General features: G+C 62.6%; 1 protein-coding gene across 1 annotated transcript in view; it reads right to left on the bottom strand.

Moving 5' to 3' along the window:
• The window catches only part of TPPP (tubulin polymerization promoting protein), a 25272-nt gene extending 16003 nt beyond the window's left edge, over positions 1 to 9269 (bottom strand). The window contains exon 1 of the mRNA XM_081825834.1: positions 9187 to 9269. The gene's annotated coding sequence lies outside the window, so the exon portion shown is untranslated. The remainder of the gene's footprint in view (positions 1 to 9186) is intronic.
• Positions 9270 to 14294: the final 5025 nt, after the last annotated feature.

Consider the following 14294-nt stretch of genomic DNA (forward strand, 5'->3'; position numbering starts at 1 on the left):
GTGAGCAAGACCTGGTGTGTGTGTGAGCAGGGCCTGGTGTGTGTGTGAGCAGGGCCTGGTGTGTGTGTGAGCAGGGCCTAGTGTGTGTGTGAGCAGGGCCAGGTGTGTGTATGAGCTAGGCCTGGTGTGTGTGTGAGCAGGATCAGGTGTGTGTGTGGGCAGAGCCTGGTGTGTGCTTGAGCAGGGCCAGGTGTGTGTGTGAGCAGGGCCAGGTGTGTGTGTGAGCAGGGCCTGGTGTGTGTGAGCAAGACCTGGTGTGTATGTGAGCAGGGCCAGGTGTGTATATGAGCAGGATCAGGTGTTATGTGAGCAGGGCCAGGTGTGTGTGTGAGCAAGGCCAGGTGTGTGTGTGGGCAGAGCCTGGTGTGTGTGTGAGCAGGGCCAGGTGTGTGTGTGAGCAGGGCCTGCTGTGTGTGTGAGCAGGACCTGGTGTGTGTGTGAGCAGGTTGCGGATACCCGGCACTTACACTGGGATGGGGGCCCAGGGATGGTGGCCGACTGGGGCCGGGTCGGGGCCAGCAGGATGATTGTGTCTGGGAACCTGGACAGGCCACAGGGAAACACAGAACTCCCCCAGGACCCCCTTGGCCTGTGCCCGCCATATACCGCTGGCTCTCATCACCCTCGCTGGGCGCTGCATGAGCCCTCCTCTGCCCCCCTCCCTGGGAACCTCTGATCTGGCGGTGGGCGCAGCAGTAGACCAGCCTCCCAGGGACCCTCTGGGGAAATGCTGGGCCCTCCTCCCTGCCTACCTGCCCCTGGCCCTGCTTTGAGGCCCCCGAGGCCACGGGCACATTCCCGGGCTCCATCCTGACTCTGCAACTCTAGGCCTCCGGAAACTCAGTGCCCGCATCCTTGAAGCGGGCCAACCCTGCCCCCGTCACACCCCAGCGACTTGTGCTGTCGGCAGGCAGGACGAGCCCAGGCCGTGGAGACAGTGGGCGCGTGAAGAGAGACAGTCTCCCCAGGAAACATCCTGCAACCATAGCACCTGGATTCCACCAGGAACCCCGAAGAGGCCAAACATTCTTTCTAACCAGGCTGGGGTGTCCTTGGAGCAGTTCCCTGGAGAATTCCCGATGTGAACAGGGGACAGCGATTCAGAGGCCTGTGGGCCTGGGTGGGAGCCCCCTCCGAGCTCTGCTGCTCAGCGCTCCCTGGCAGCCCCCCAGCCCCAGCAGCTGGAAGGTTAACCTCGTCCGCTACAGGCAAAGTGCCAACCCCTCTGGGTGTGTGGGACCCTGTGCGTGGGACACACTGTGTTGCAAGCTGCATTAAGAAACAGGCTCCGGGCTCCAATGGACACCACAGGCCCTGCAGGGGGAAAGGGCTCCTGGGGGTGGGAGCATCAGAGGGAAGCTTCTGGATGTCACTCGGGCTCTCCCTGGGCTACTGCTAAGCGTCCCTGGTCTTCACTCCCATGGGGACCCCCCCACATCCCCCGAATCTTTACGCCTGGGCCTGGTCCAGGGGAAGTGGTGGGTGCTGAAGCCCCCAGACTATCACTGGGCCCACTGACGGGACCGGGGAGGCCCGGGGTCCTGGCTGAGATCCCATGTACAAGAAACCTCGAGGGCCCCGGCAACACAAGCATTCCTGCGGATCTGATAAAGCTGGCTCGGCTCAGAGCTCACGGGCACAGAAGCGTGCCTGGTGACCGGCTGAGCACAGGGCAGCCGAGAGGAGGCCCTGGCTGTGGGCGGTCCCTTACTGGGTGCCGCCAGGCTCTCCGTGAGCACCCAGAGGCTGTGAACAGTGTGCAGACGGAAGAGAAAGAGAACCGACGGGGAGGAGTGTGTACCTCCCTGCCCCTTGAGGCTTCCCTGGCAGGCTGTGTGGGAGGCAGCCGCACACGGACACCAGGCTCCTGGGACGGCCCTCTACAGAAGGCTCCACGTGGCTCGCCTCCCTGCTCCACGGCCTCCGCCAGCGCCCAGGCCCCGGCGACAGGGTCCAGAGCTGCTTCACCCTCGGGCTGCCCTGGAGGGGAACGAAGCCACCGGGAGCCCGCAGACCCCGCGGGGCGCCCGGGACCATCCCCACGCCTGCGTCCTCAGCTCTCTCTCTCTCAGTGCACTTGAGCACAACACGGCCCTTTGGCAATTGTTCACACTTTTTATCATGACGTGGCTGCCCACTCCGTGGCTGCCTCGGACACTCGATGTGAATGACCACTCGTCCCAGCTGAGAGCCGTTCCAGGCGGTGAGAGCCTTCCAGGGGCGGACAAAGCGGCCTTTCTGAGCTGCGGGCTCCCGCGAGACAGCGGGACAGGCAGGAATCCCACTGCAGAGAAAGCGGCCCCGAGACCCCTGTCACGGCCCCTCACGGTCCCAGCACAAGGTCTGGTGCCACCCGGGGCCATGCGAGCAGGACACACTCGGGGCCCAGGCCACGGACCCAGACAGACCATGAAGCCGGGCACCCTGGAGAGCCCCAGGCCGTGGCTGTCCCAAGGAGCTGCCCGAGGAGGAGTAAAGCCGACCCCCCCTGCTGCTCCCGGTCCGAAGATCAAACGGGAGTTCAGAGCAGCAAGCCCAGCATCTGGGGCCAGGGGCCCGTCCTGGCTGTCCTGGACAGTGACCTGACCACAGCGAGGTCACTGTGGGAGCCCCCGCCTTGGACCTGGGGAGCTGCTGTCCAGCTGCCGAGGGGGAGCAGGCCGTGGGGCGCCCAGCACAGGGGGCCAGGCAGCCAGGATGGGGGCCCAGGACAGGCTGTGCACTCTTCAAAAGACAGCCTCATGGGGCAGCTGTCTTTCCAGTAAGGGAAACTGAGGAAGGCTGGGGCTATGGCAGGGTGAGGGCATCTTCAGGCCCACGAGGGCCCCTGGGGAGCCCTCCCCTTCCCCATGATAGCAGGACATTCTCTGGCCACCGTGACGTCAGGGAGAGCCCCTGTTTCCCTCAGCAAGTTTCACAGGGAATCCCAGAGCACCAGTGGCCAGGAGTGTGGAGTGGAGCATGTCTGCATGTGGATCTAAGAAAACGAAGGGTGTGGGGGCCAAAAGAGAGCCCCCAGGGAGACACGGCTGGAGGGGCACCACGGCACACCCCCGTTCCTGAGAGAGGGCCTCAGAACCAAGGACGGGAGAGCGGCATGGGAGGGCGGCCCCCAGACTGCTGCCCAGACCCGTACGAGAATTGACTCGAATCCCCATGGCTCACCGTCCGGGCTGCACTTTCTCTAAAAGCTCTCCCAAGGTGCTCCCACAACAGGGCACTCAGCACAAGTCCACGCCGGAGCCGAGGACACAGGGCGCACGCTACCCACGCTTTACACTCTGATCTTGGCGCGTGGGTTGAACCTGCGGGAGATGCCCTACGGGCTGGGTGAGGACACTCCTGGCTGCTGAGCCCTCCGTCCCCCAGCACACTGCCTGGCCAGCGCCTGAGGGACCTGGATGCTCCTGATGCAGGGGGCAAGCGTGGTGGGGTGAACGGTGACCCTGAGAAAGGCGTGTCCACACCCTGGCACCTAGAGCCTGTGAATGTGACCTTGCTTGCAGATGTCATGAAGCTAAAGATCTCAAGGTGAGGTCTGGACTCCCTGGGGGGCCCTGAATCCAACGACACATGCTCTTGGAAGAGGAGAGATAGACACGAGGCCACATGATGGTGGGGCCACAAGCCCAGGGACCTCTGGAACCCCGGGAGCTGGAAGAGGAGGGACGGACCCTCCCCTGGGTCCTCTGGGTGGAGCATGGCCCTGCCCACCTGGATCCCAGGCTTCTGGCCCCAGAGCTGAGGCAGGAAAAGTCTCTGTGTTACAGCCGGCCCAGAGCAGCCGTGGACGACAGGAGCCAGGTGGTGGCACAGAGAGCCCGGGGGGCAGGCAGGGCCGGATTCCAGGGGCCCCAGAGGATGGGCTCCCAGGGAGGGAGCTCTGCCCACACAGAGACCCGACCTGGCCGCATGGTGGAGGCAGCTGGAGGAGGGGTGTGGCACACAAGCCTGTTGATTCGAGGGAGGCTTACAGCACGAGGAGCAGCCCTGCCGGAGGGGCGAGGCAGCCGCGGCCGGAGGGGCTGCGGCACATGGGCCCCGACCCCGGTGCGGACCCGAGTCCACGCACATGCACAGGCTGACCTGCGAAGCTGGCCACAGACATTAAAGCTTTTCTTCAAAATCCTGAACAAAATATTAGTCAACAGAATCCACTCGTAGATAAAAAGGATCAACACTTTGCAATCAAGTTGGGGCCGTGCTGGGAATGCAAGACTAGTCTCACATGAGGACCCGTCCGTGCAGTCCCTCGTGCTGACGGAGAGTAAATATCGCGTCAGCATCTTGTAAATGCAGGCAGAGCCTTGGATGGAATTCAGCATCTATTCATCATACAAATTCTTAGCAAATCGGAAGAAGAGGGCAAAACCCTTAATATGAGAAAAAGGGTTGCCTGCAAAAAACTAAAAAAGTCATCACACTTAAAATGAAATACTGAAAGATTTTCTTTTCAAGTCGGAGCAAGTATTCTATTCACCATGTCAGTATAATGAGACAAGAAAAGGAAATAAAGATGTAGAAATGGTGAGAGAAGAAAAACCTCATGATCTGCAGTTTCTAGGGTCGGGCACACACCAGAACTGAAGGAAGTCCTTCGGTTATTAGAATCGGGCGAGTGGGTTTAGCGATGTTTCTGGACACACGGTCAGCGCACGGGGGTCTACCTCACTTCCATGCGGCAGCAAAGACAGATGGTAAAAAGCATTTAGAAATGAACCATTTAAAATATTATGAAGAAACGCAACTCTCATAAAGGACGCACAAGACCATCGACACAGGAAACTCTGTCATTGAAAGAAACAAAGGTCTAAGTAATGACATTATAAACAGGGGTTGGAATCTAAATAAAGACATCCACTGTCCCTAAATTCAACCGCAGTTTTCATTTGACCCAGATACAAATTCCAACAATATTCATGTCTGGGCATCCAGGCGAAGGGCTGTGGACACCGGTGATCTTGAGACAAGAACAAGATGGGCTCCGTGGGCGTCGAGACTGGATGGAAAGCTCCGGAAACGAAGATGGCCCCCTCCGGCGCAGGGACAGGAAGCCCCTGCGGGACGCCAAGAGCCGACGCGCACGCAGACGGGCCTCCACCCCGCCTCGGGTGCTCACGGAGCGCGGCAGGAAAGGCCGAAGAGCCAGGGCATCAGCCGTCCTCGGCACGGGGAAGGATCTGCACCCAGGGACCCCTGTCCTTGAAGGACAGTTGGTGTTTCGTGAAGGCCGCCAGCTTGAGAGCAAGGACTTCCATTCGTCAGAAAACATCACCAGGGGAGAGAAACGCGGGGCCAGGGAGAAGACCTGTCACGCGTGGCAAACGGCGGCTCGTCTCCCGAGTCTGTGAAGGAGCCTGCAACGGGCAGGGCCTGGCATGGGCACTTCCTGCGGGGGCGCCTCCGAGAGGCACGGCCTCAGAGCAGGCGGATGCAGGGCAGCTGACAAGCCGCGGTGAGTCAGAACCAGGGTGGCCGAGGGGGCCGTCTCCCCATGGAGGCAGGCCCTGCCGCCTGCAGACAGCAGGCCAGCGAGGGGCGGGCAGACGCCGACCCCAGGGGCCGGCTGCAGCAACATCCACGGCCCAGGGGCGCAGGGCGGGGCACAGGGACTGCACCCTTGGTTCTCAGAAGCACCACGAAATCATCTCCCACCCGCAAGCTCCCTGCCTTGAGCCAGGGCACGTCCCTAGCGGCCTGCACCCCAGCACACAGCCGTGCGATGGAGAGATGTGGCTTCCCTGCTTCTCTTGGGACAGGCGAACCTTCTGGAGAGGCCCTGCACAGAGAGGAGCCTCGTGCTGGCCACAAGCGTGGCCTCGGGTGGTCCTGCCCGGCCAGCAGACCCCCCAGCCGCGGCCAGGGGACGGAGACCGCCGTCCACACCAAGCTCTGCAGGGTGGCAGATCTGCAAGCAAAGCAAACACGGGCCCTGTCTTAACCCCCTGGTTTGGGGGCAGTCTGTTGTCCAGCATTAAAGGGCTAGAGCGGGGCTGAGGGTCAGCGAGAACCGCGAAGCACACACAGTCTGTAGCGCAGCGTGCATACCTGGACTGGTAAGAGGGCGTGAACGGGCTTTTGATGGACAGCTCGAGACCCAGGGCCGCAGGGTCAGACTCGAGGGGCACCTGCGTTAACATCGGCTCAGGGGCCACACTCACACCCCACGCCCCACAACCTGCCCGCCTGGCTGACCCCTCCCAGGTGCAGATGGGACGATGGGGCGGGTGAGGCCTACACGGGGTCACCGGAGGACGCTGGCCGCTGTGTGGCCCCCCCACTGCAGAGAGAGCTTCCCAAGTGGAGGCTGCGTCTGCTCCCCTGACAACTGCCGGGTGCTCGGCAGACAGGCGGTCACACGGGTGTGACAGGATGGGATCTGGGGAAACGTGGCTCAGGGCAGGAGGTCACACAGAGCCCACAGGGGGCACTGCACTATGCTAAGAAACTTAGAGACACAGGCACGCTGGGGACATGCCGGGACACACTGGGGACACATTGGGACATGCGGGGACACGCTGGGACACGCTGGAGACATGCTGGAACACATGGGGACATGCTGGGACACGGGACACGCTGGGACACGCTGGGGACACACTGGGACACGCTGGGACACGTGTGGCGGCGTGGGCGTGCTCCTTGGAGGACAGGCTTGCAGGTCCCTCTGCTAAGGAGAGGAGCGCAGGCTCTGGGAGAGGGCGGGGAAGATGAGCGGGAAACTGTCACTTCCTGACACTGTGGAAGACTTCTGACTGTTCAGCAAAGAAGGTCCTGCGTTTGGACGTTAACTTGCAACTCACAAGGGAGCCGCCACAGTGTGCCCTCGCCCGAGGTGGGGATGGCGCCTGCGGCCAGACTGACTCCCACGTCGGAGGAGACCTGGAGACGGCAGCCAGGCTCCTGTGGGGAGCTGCCCTTCCCCAGGGGCCGTCCCTGGAGGCGCCCTCCCTGGAGGCGCCCTCCCTGAGGCCCCCAGGGCCAATCAAAGCCATTCCGGGCACTGACTTTCAGAGGCAGTGGGGGCTCCCCCTCTGAAGAGGGCTGCTGAGCACAGACCATACTGTCATTGTGACACCAGGGCTGTGCCCCCCACACACGGGGCAGCCGGAGACCACTTCCCAGCCCCACCCCCCCTTCCCAGTGTACCTGCTGCTCAGCAGCAGGCGCTGAGCATGGGTCGATCCCGCCCAGGGACTGTGGCCCAGGTGGACTCGGCCCTCAGGTCCAGACGGTGACGTCAGGCCGGGCCCAAGGAAGACCTGATACTTCAAGGTGCAGCGGGGCCCCTTGCCCCATGGTCCCAAGATCCCCAGATGGCATCTTGTACGTGCTCCTCCCGCCTCACCAGCAACATCACCAGCTATAAATAGGCCTGGCTCGGAGGCAGTGCGGCCTCTCCCAGAGGAAGCTTTTAATTCTCAGCCTCTCCTGCCGGGAGCGCTCTGCCGCCCCAGGACGGTGTGGCTGCTAAAAGCCTTCTCGTAAATCTCAAGCAGTAATGAATGATTTAAATTTCTTTATGAAATTCTCCTGTGATTTGCTCGTTTTCCACCATGAGAATTTATAACCTTGCATATGGTTACAACAGTTATTTACTGCAACTTCAAAGCATTCAGGAAGATGAGCCAAACAACGCCAGGAAGATAAGAATACAGCCAACACAGCTGCCTCTGATGTCCATCACCCCGTTCTTCTGCACGCGTGGACAGGCATTTTACATCATGGCACCTTCCTGAGTCAGGGAGCCGTCTGGAAATCACGAGAGCCGTACAGCCTTTCCCCAGGAGAGCGCACATACCCTCTTGCGGCAGCTTTCTGCAAACACTCCAGGAAATTCAGCAGCACCCCTCCCCCCATCACCCCTCACGGAGCCCTGTGATTTGGACCATGTGATGGGAGCAGCGGCTGGTACCAGAGACGGGGTCATGGAATCCAGTTTAAGGCACCCATCAAAGCCAGCTTCTCACTGCCCACCCCCGCTGCCTGCCTGTTCCAAGCTCTCTCTCCCCACCACTCCATCCCCCTGGGGTCCCAGTGCACTCAGGATTCAGGTCAGCCTTGACCAATCACCTCCCAGGAGCCCGGGGCTGACCCCCCACCCCACCCCTGGTGGGTCCTCCCTGAGAGTTTGGAGGTGGGGAGTGCAGGGAGGCCTGCTGAGTGCTGGGTCCTGTTTTCAGCGTCCCCCAGAGACCCTGCCAGCATGCAGTAAATGTCAGGTGAATTAACCAATGAACACGCAGATGGATGACAGCATAGCCAGCTAACCCAAAAAGGCGTCTGATGATCAGAGACGCAAAACGCCTATCAAAATGTCCATGAACAGGGCAGCAGGAATGGATTTTCTTGCCCCCTCATTTCGGGGCTACGTTTATGTAACTGAAACCCCAGAATAAAGGCTTCTCCTCCCGTCTTCCTTCAGAGGCAGGGCCCTGCTCCCCAGAGGTGTGCGCGAGAGAATCTATCAGTCGTGCCAGCCGGCTGTTAGATGGGAGAACACAACACCCCTCCGCGAAGCTTCTGGATTTGCATACTGTAGGTCCCACACTCTCACCTGGGGTGAGGATGGTGACGCAAACACTGGGGCGGGGGGGGGGGGGCTCGGGACCCCGAGGGGGCGACGAGGAGTCTCTGCCAAAGCATCAGGCTCATTCCGGCCCTTGGTGTGGCCCTGGGTCTCCCAGAATTCGCGCTGCAGGACAGTGACTCCCTTTCACACCCTCTAAGCCCTGATCCCCGCCCTTTCGCGGGCGGCAGCCATCCCGGGCCTGGGCATCGGCAAACAGGGTCCGCGCAGCTGGACCTGGACAGGCCCAGGCGTGCGGTCTGGGGGCGCGGAGCGCGTGCGACGGGGAAAGGGGCTGCAAGGGTCGTCTTTGTCGCGTGAAGCACTGACGCCGGGAAAGGCCACAGCGCCTCACCGGGGCCCATGTATGAACCCACCTGTCTGCAGCGCGGTCGCCGCTGCCCGCGCCCTCTGCGCCCCCAGACTCACGCCCCCGACGCAGCCCCCGGGGGCACGAGCGCGCAGAGCCCACCGCCGGGAAGCCCAGGGCCGGGGTCGCACGGACGCACGGGGCCCGCAGCCGGGAGGGGGCTCGGCGGGCGCAGGTGGCAGGCGCGGCGGGTCGTGGTGGCGGGGGGTCCTGCGCCCGGCGCCCCGGACCGAGCCCCGCGGACGCTTACCTCGGAGATGCGGCGACTGCAGCGGGCGCCTCCGCGACTCGGCCGCGCGCGACCCGGTGTCCGGCGTGCGCCCGCGCCCCCGCCGCCCCGGGCCCGTCGGCCCCGCCCCGCCCCGCCCGCCCCGCCCGCCCCGCGCACTCATTGGCCCGCCCCCAGCCCGGCCCGCCCCGCGCGCTCATTGGTCCGCCCCGGCCCCCTCGGGCCCCCGCCCCGCCCAGCCCCTCCCGTCCCGGGGAGCGCGCGGAGGGCACGGAGGCCGGTTTGAGCGCCGCCTCTGCCTTACAAGGCCGGCGCGGCGCAGGGGCGTGGGAAACCCGCGGGGGAGGCGAGCTGGGGGCGGTGGGCCGGGGACGGCCGCACCTGGCCCTCCGGGACCCCCGGAGGCCGGCCCGCATCCCCGCGGTCCGCAGCACGCGCGCGGACGGGCGGGCGGGTGGAGCGGCCGGGGCGCTGGCCTCTCCGGCCCACCGGGCGGCCCAAGGTGGCGGGGCGGGCGGGGGAGGGGTGCTGGGACCTCACAGAGGGGGCTCAGGTCAGCGCGGGGAATGGGCCACGCCCCGGAGTTTGGCGGCGCGCGCCTCGGTGGGGTCGGGACGTGCCGGGCACCGGACACCGGGCACCAGGCACCACCGAGCCGCCTTCCGCGGGACGAGCAGCGGCTGCGTCCCCAGCCCAGCCTTGAGGCCTTCGTTCTTCCTCCGTTCGAGGTGGGCCTCCCCTGGTTACCTGTGTGAAGGCAGCAACCCTGGAATCCTCGTCCAGTTTCCTTCTCTTTCCTGGGTGACACCAGCCGCTCCTTCCCTGCCAGGCTGGCTCCGCCTGGTGACAGGAGGTACCGCACCTGCGACCTGGCGTGCAGGGGTCTCCCTCTCTATCCCCCAGGGGCCCCCTCCAGTGGAGAAGCCCAGCCTGGGGGTGGGGGCTGACCTTTAGGTCACTCCAGCCTCATTGCTGAGGTTCCCTCCGACCTATTCAAGGTCTACCCCAGCTTCCGCCCTCTCCTCCTGACCACAGACCCGACGCTCGCACCCACTCCAGGCTCTGTCCTTACTCTCCCGGCTACAGAGACCCCTCCGCACTCCACACACGCACAACCCCTGCAGGCCCTGCCCGGCTCTCAGAGGCCGTGGGACTCAGCGGGTAGGAGTGCAGCTCCGGGTTTCACCTCCTGTTCCAGCCAGGTCACAGAGCCTGCGAAGGCTGAGCAAACTGAACCAGAGAGGGGATGCGGGGCTGCAGAGAGGGGGTGCCGGGGCTGCAGAGAGGGGGTGCCGGGGCTGCACCAGGACAGGGTACTGGGCCTACAGAGAAGGGGTGTCCGGGCTGGCTCTCCAGCAGACCACTAGCCCGTGCGGGGGTGGGGGGGAACTTTGGGAGCCAGGGACAGGCAGCCCTTGGTGGCTCAGCCCCAGCCCATCCCCACAAAGGTCCTGGGTCCCACATGCCTCCTCTCAGCCCCTCTGGTTTCAACTGCTCCAAACTGGTGGAAGATGGGCCTCTGTCCAGAGGTCTGCTTGCCGAGACTCAGGGCTGTCTGTTCAGGTTGGAGCTGGTTGCAACTCTGCTTCCCGCTCTGCCCTCAGCGCCACCTCCTCCTGGCTGTTAGTACTCACCGTGCAAGTGGAGCAGCGAAAAACACCACATTCCCGTGATCATCATGTTAGCTAATGGTGCCCGTTCAGTCCCTTTTGCAAACTCGGCCCCCCTGCGCACACAGTGCAGTTTGCCAAGGGAGGTGAGCATCAGGCTTCAGGAGCAAAAATGTTGAAGGATCATGTTCTTTGGGAGGGAGAGGCGAGGGGTGGGGTGATGGGCAGGGTGCCGGGGAACCCCCAGGACTGGCCGGGCAGAGCCACAGCCTATGGGGGCCCTGCCCCCACGTTACAGGCTGGCCTGGTGCCCTGCTTCTGGACCAGTCAGTGGCCGGGACTGGGCTTGGGGTCTGGTCCGTTCACGGACTATTACTGGCCGTCCACAGATGAAATTGCTTTGAGTTCCTTGGTGTGCTGCTTGACTGAATCAGTGCGGTCTGCGCTTACAAAGTCACCTGAAGGAGCGGCAGAGGGTCTTAGCATCATAAGGATCGCACCCTGGTCTGGGGGTCACGGGGCCCCTCCCCCAGCTGTGGCAGCTGGGCTAGTGCGCCCTTCGTGGGGATGCTCCTGCACCCCGGGTTCTGGCCCACCAATGACCTGGACGGCCTCCGACTGCCCTCCAGCTACTAAACGCAACTCACAGTTGGCAGGAATGCATTCACGCATCCACAGGGACCTACACAGGTATAGGGCGGAGGCCAGACTTGTCTGCATTTGTGGGATACTGTGCTTGTCTCCAGGGGCTGCTGGAACAAAGGGCCACACACTGGCAGCCTAAATCCTCTCCATTCTGGGCCAGGGGTCCCAAGTCAAGGTGTGGGCAGAGCCATACCTCCTGCCAAAGGTCTGCGGGCAAGACTGTCCTGCTTCCTGCGGCTTCTGGGGCTCCCAGCCTCCCATCTCTGCCTCCCCATCTCTGCCCCCATCTCTGCCCCCATCTCTGCCTCCCCATCTCTGCCCCATCTCTGCCCCCATCTCTGCCTCCCCATCTCTGCCCCATCTCTGCCTCCCCATCTCTGCCCCCATCTCTGCCTCCCCATCTCTGCCCCATCTCTGCCCCCATCTCTGCCTCCCCATCTCTGGTCTCATATCCAGGTCCCTAATTATAGCTGCAGAGGCCCTTCTTTTCTCCGAATGAAATCACATTCTAAGTTCCAAGGGGACGTGATTTGCGGGGCGCCATCACCCCAGTGCAGAGGCTTTTCCTGGCCCTCCCAGGAGTGGTCCAGCAGCCACAGCGGTTCAGGAGACTAGCTGCCCTATCCTGGGCAGGTTTCATGTCGAGCAGTTGGGAGCATGAAGGACGGGACAGGTGCCCCACGTGGGCTGGCCAGGCTGGCACGGACCCTGCTGGGCCTGCCTGGCTGTCTCAGGCTCTGGATCCTGGGTCTCTGGCCTGAGGCATCCCTGAAGGAGGCAGAGGGCCACTGTGTGCAGGGAGAGGGTCTCGACCTGCACCTGACTCCACTGCACATCAAACTGTTCCTTATTTCCGAAACCCGAGCACACCCTCTCGGTTAAAATGCATCCTCGACCACACACTTTCCGAGTCCTGTCCCAGTGGTTTCCCTGTTGTGGGAAGTTTGTGCGTCATGTGCAGCACTCAGGTAGCAAAGGGGGAAACTCATGGACACAAAACCGCGGCTCCAAGGCCGTGCGGCCCCACCGTCCCGCAGGCCGCCTAGAGCTGTGGGGACTCACTCTTGGTGCCGGCTTCCCCCCGTCCCTGCTTGGAGAGCGTGCATTCTTGCTGTAGGGAGGCCTTACCTGGGCTTCTTGCTCATGCCCCTCAACAATGGGGAGATTGCCCTTCATCGAAATGAGATCCAAATGGAGCTGAAACGACCCGGCGTGGCCCATGTGGAGGAGGGGGGACGGCCTCTCGGGCTGCCCTGTCCTTGCTGCCCAGTGGGCCCTGCTCGGGCGTGAGTGGTGCCTTCCATGGGTGGACAAGCCCTCTGGCTTTGGCTGGAGACCGGCGTCCAGATCGGGGTCCTCTGGGGTCCTGCGCGCACACCCTGATGGCCGTCCTGCTGTCAGGCAACTCTCGGGACTCGGAGAGGCTGAGTGGTTCACCCAAGGATGCACAGTGACGTAGGGGCAGGGCTGTGCCACAGCCATGTGGGAGGCTTACCTCAGAAACTTGCTTTTTTGGCTTATGAATTTATCCTTGAGATCATAAAACTGGGCATAAAGTCTTAACTTATTCCCTAATTTTTTTCAAATAAGATGATTTTTTTCAAATATGATTTTCAGGACCTGAGGTCTGTTACTGATTTTGTTGATAAGGAAACTCCGGAGGCACCAGCCCACCAAGCAGGGGTGAAGGCATGCCACGTCCCCGTGGGCTGGGGATCCTCGCGTTGGCGTGTCCCTCCCGCCTCTGGACCAACCTACAGCACTAACCCCAGCGACTGGGCCACAGGGGCGGTGACGGATGCTGGGGTCTCAGGCGGCCGCGAGCTGTCCTCTGTGCGTCCACCCAAGGCCGCCTTCTCCTTTCTGCCAGTCCTGCGTGGTGCTCAGGACGTGCTTGCAGTGCTGAGTGCTCCGGGCTCGTGGCGGGGAGACCGCTGTAGGACAATCCTGCACACCCAAGTCACGACGAGGCATGGCTGCAAAGCGTGCCCGCGAGGTGGCTGTGTGAACGAGGCGGCTTTCTGTCCGGCCCCTCTGGGAGGAGGTGGGGGTGCACGAACATGGGAGGAAAACAGACCCTTCGCCACCACTGAGGTCAGAGCCCTTTGAGGAGCTCCTTGCACGCGCGTGTGCAAACCCGTCAGAACACACCGGTGGCAGCAGGTGCTCACTTACAGGGATTCCAGGACCGAGCGTTGCCCCGGCCTCCCAGGAAGCTGGCGTCGGGGGGCAGCTCCCATGTGGTAATAGGATCTGTCCCTTGGTACGGTCCCGATCTTTCCCAAGTCACTCGACATGAGTGTTCTGTGCACACGGGGATCCCGGCGCATGGCTCCCAGTCCACGTGACAGTGGTTACTGTGCCCTCGGCTCTGAACACAGCCCCCCCTTGAGAACTGTCATCGCCTTCCCGCCACTTGCGGGGTGGGGTCATTACGGTGCTTTTCCACCTGAGCCGCTGAAGGTCCAGTCGCCTCGGCTCCCATGATGGCGTTTTCTGACTTTGCAGATGAAAATGGGCCTTTGTGCAGTGGTGTCTAAGCTGTCAGATTGTCACAGATCAGATTTTTGTGTCAGGCTTAGATGTGCCCTCTCACACAGAGCAAGGTTTGCAGCAAAGCACAGGACCCTGAGGGGCAGGATCCCCACTAATCGCCCGGGTAGCGTCCGAGCGCCGGGCAGGGAGGGGACCCAGGCAGAGCCTGACAGTACCCTGGGTGAGTGAACAAAGTTGAGAGACTGGGAGCCCAGGGGAGATAGAACTCACGAAACAGAGTCCCAAGGAAGACAGAACCCAGAGATCTGCAGAAGCCCCGCGAGTATGCAGCAGAGTCCGGGCAGCGTGTGCCGGCGAGGCGAGCAGTGAGCCTGGACG

This window comes from Leptonychotes weddellii, chromosome 7 (genome assembly GCF_054177405.1).
Source record: "Leptonychotes weddellii isolate Sample4059 chromosome 7, ASM5417740v2, whole genome shotgun sequence".
Classification (NCBI taxonomy): domain Eukaryota; kingdom Metazoa; phylum Chordata; class Mammalia; order Carnivora; family Phocidae; genus Leptonychotes; species Leptonychotes weddellii.